Source organism: Magnolia sinica, chromosome 14 (assembly GCF_029962835.1).
Source record: "Magnolia sinica isolate HGM2019 chromosome 14, MsV1, whole genome shotgun sequence".
NCBI lineage: Eukaryota > Viridiplantae > Streptophyta > Magnoliopsida > Magnoliales > Magnoliaceae > Magnolia > Magnolia sinica.
The window spans coordinates 51,950,274-51,954,037 of record NC_080586.1 but is presented as its reverse complement, the minus strand read 5'-3'; the positions used below and the strand labels follow the sequence as shown (position 1 = coordinate 51,954,037).

General features: G+C 37.1%; 1 long non-coding RNA gene across 2 annotated transcripts; it reads right to left on the bottom strand.

Moving 5' to 3' along the window:
- Positions 1-887: 887 nt before the first annotated feature.
- On the bottom strand, positions 888-3,222 carry LOC131225459 (uncharacterized). Of its 2 annotated transcripts, XR_009161362.1 has the most exons (4): positions 3,141-3,222; positions 1,582-1,769; positions 1,315-1,413; positions 888-1,006 (listed from the first exon to the last, which is right to left on the bottom strand). It is a non-coding gene; the product is annotated as an uncharacterized LOC131225459 (long non-coding RNA). The 2 variants fall into 2 exon arrangements; XR_009161361.1 differs by lacking the exon at positions 888-1,006 and having other exon boundaries at positions 1,027-1,413.
- Between the last annotated feature and the right edge of the window lie 542 nt (positions 3,223-3,764).

Below are 3,764 nucleotides of genomic sequence, written 5' to 3'. Positions count from 1 at the left end.
CTACCAAAGAAGAGGTAACTATCTGCAGTTTCTAGTAGAAGGATCTCCTTTTCCTCCTCTGACCGGAAAAAATACAAAGCAGATGGACCATAGGAGAAGGTATCTTTTATGATAAGGTCCAATAACTAAGGGACCAAAAATGAGAACTGAAGAACCAACATCATTTGAACTAGGTTCCTCTACTAGAACATGTATGACCAATCTAGAGAAAAGCCCACATGTTATAAATAAGCAGACGTAAAATGACAAAGAAGTATGGTTCAAATTGTTGATGTGATGCAACCAAAAAAAAAAAAAACCCATGACTGCCAAATCCTAGTCATTGATATTTGGCCAGTTTTCTATTGAGTTCGAACTATCACTATTTTTTCTTTCTTAAATGTGTACTTCTTGGCTGGTTATTGAAGGGTTGGAATATTTCAATCTTGACTCTTGAGGAACTTTGGTGTGTGGGTCATCAATAGCGAAACCCATCATATTATTGGTTTGGATAACTGAACCTCCATAGTTTTCTATTTTCACTTCTTGGCCGTTGCAGCCCAAAAAGTGACTATTATGAACTATGGAACTATTCTCTTCTAATATACAGAACATCGAACTATGAACCATGATTTTTTTTAGATGAACTATATTTTTTATTTTTTATTTTTGAAAAATAAATGAAACAAAGTATGGAACTGCTCCAAAACATATTCATCGGAGGAAAAAAAAAATAGAACTATAATCTTTTGTAATTTTGAGATGACGTGCTCCCAACAACACATCAGCAATCTATATGGAAAAAAGAATTAATGAATTATGAAGATTTTGTCCCTTTTTGAAAGATTATGGAGAAAAGTAAAAGAAAAAAAAGGGAATAGCTCAAACCAACAAACCTAGAGTGTAAAGATTCATCTAAATCATCATCCTATTGAACAGAAATGCAATGATTAGTATCCATGAGAACATCCAAAACCAGACAGAATGACTTGATAATGAGTTCTTCAAGGAGCCATCATCAACGTGTCTACAAAACTATGTGTGAAACAAGACATTTTTAAATATTTGTGGTAGCATTTATGTGACTGTGTGCAACAAATGCAAGAAATAGGAGGCATGAAAGTAGGTACTTCCAAGGCAAAGGAGACTGGCTTTCCAGTAGTCCTCTAATCTAACCCAAGAAATAGGAAGCAAGAAAGTAATTCTTTTAGGATGTGAAAGAGAAAAACAGAGGCATTAAAAAAAGAGCTTCCTATAACTAATGAAATTCACTATGATAGTATAAAAACTAACTCCAATTGCCTACATTCTTTAAGGACACTTCTGGACACTCACCCGTAGAACCTGGGGCTTTGAGTATAGACAGCAAATTCTCTTTTGGTTGGGGCTCATCACTCAATGATGACAATGGTGAAGTCATTGATGCATCCTCACCTATTGCAGGAAAAAGAAAAAGTATAGAACAGTATCAACAAATAAGCAACTTTAATAAGAAACAATAGTAAAATCTCCTTGACATGAGTGGTGAAAACAATTGAAAACTTCATAGATTTAACAGGACCACCATAATAATAATTTAAGGTAAAAAATGGTAAGAGTTACATGGCATCTGTGTGATATATAGATGCAATTTCCAGCTCGGTCTCATTTTGCATTTTCCTTGGCCAGGAAAATCTGTCCCTGAGAGAAAAAACAAGCTTGTAGAATCATCGACTTGCAATTGTTCGTATCCACTGCATCTATGGCTATTGTGAATGTTCTGAAGACGTCCAATCTCTGTATATAAGAACCTGCAATGATGAGGAGCAACAATTACAAGCATAATATTAGATTCAGCTACTAAATAATGTTCTTGTTGTAATATTCTGGAACATTAAAAAATGAACTTCCATTACTAAAATTTAATAGCAGATCTGAACAGTAGATGCTATATGATTAAGAACTGGCACAGTATGTACTAATGATGTGAACTGAAATAATTAGTTCTTGAAGTGGAAGTGACAAAATTGCAATTACCTTGGTATTCATATTGAGGAACCAGTCTCCAAATTTCAATTATATTACCATCATGTCAGATACAAATGGAAGTTAACTACAACTTGAGGGCTACTCCCTCATATCATAAATACTAGGACAATTTCACCATTTCCTTTCTATTGAACTAACCATGGTTAATTGGTCACGGTGCATCCAAATGCCCGTGATTCAATGAAAGCCCGTGATGTGAAGGTGTGAGATGTGCTAGAATCTAGGTAGACGCCAACATGTGCTGGAGATCTGTGGAATTAATCCATATTTTGAAAGAGTACATGAGACAATCGAGAATATTGGTTAAAGCATTTCTTCAAACATGTAGGGGGCCATGGACAGTGGCGGACATGGCTGCTACCCAATTTTCGGCCATCAAAAGAGAAAAATAAAGAGAAAGAGAGAGTACCTCGAGTACCTCTATTTTTTTTTGTTTTTTTTTTTTTAAATTTTTACATGGAGACTATAATTCTTCTTCAAGAGACAATGTTCAACAAGTTCAACCACTGCTACAACAAGGGCAGATACTTCATAACCATGAAGAATGAGTAAATCTTTCCATTTTTATTTCATTTTTATTTATTTATTTATTATAGGAACAAGATTCCTTAAAATTTCACAAACAAAGGGAGAAATCCGAATTATAAAAGAGATTTCAACATCAAAGCTGGGAAGAAAAAAAAAGGAATGTGATACCTAAACACCCAAATCCAGATGGACAAAAAACCATTAAATCCCAAAACAAAACCCCCCACTAAAGAAAGAATAAATTACCATAACCCCAGGAACCCAAATCCCCAAAAACAAAACTCATCATACCCCTAAAAGAAAATGTTGAAACGAACAACAAAAAGAACCCACCCTCAAACCCAACACGATCCGACCCCAAAATCATTAATTTTTTATTTTTATTTTTTTAAATCCCACCCACGAAATGAAAGGAAAAGATGATCCTTTTCCCATTACAGATTCAGAAAAATAAACCATAAAAGTGATTTTTACGAAAGCCCAAATCCTTTTCCCATTATAGATTTTAGGAAAGCCCTAATTCCAATATTGTAAAATATGATAATATGTAGATTTGCAGATCTAGAAATAAAAACCCTAAATCTCCATTTGAGAGAAATGAGTACCTGGTTGGGGAAGAGGTGAAGGGTGGGGGCTGCTAGCCCCACCAGATCTGGAGATGATGCTGGAGACGATGCGCCGAGAGACCACACTAGACCTGGAGATGATGCTGGAGACGATGCGCCGAGAGAGAGGGGGGGGGGGGAGGGCGAGGGTGAGCGAAGGCATGGGAGTGCGAGAGAGGGAAGGTGAGGGCCAGAGGGAGAGGGAGAGGGAAAGTGAGGGCGAGAGGGAGAGGGAGAGGGAGAGGGAAAGGGAAAATGAGGGCGAGAGCGTGCGGAGGTTTCTTTTACTAAAAGAATGAGTTGAAATTTGGGGACCGCCCTTGCATGGATGATCCTGTCATGGGGCCCACCATGATGTACATGGTTTATCCAATCCATTCATTCATTTTAGAATCTAATTATAAGCATGATACAAAAAAAAGGAGGTAGATCGAAGGACCACGTGGATCACACAAATATAAATGGCGGCGACTTGATATCGACTATTTCCAACAGTGTGGTCCACTTGATACTTCGATCTACCTCCTTTTTTGGGCTCATGCCTTAAAATTAGCTGTCCAAATGGATGGACGGCTTAGATAAAACACGCATGTTGCGGCAAGCCCATGGAGGCTCTTAGGGTAC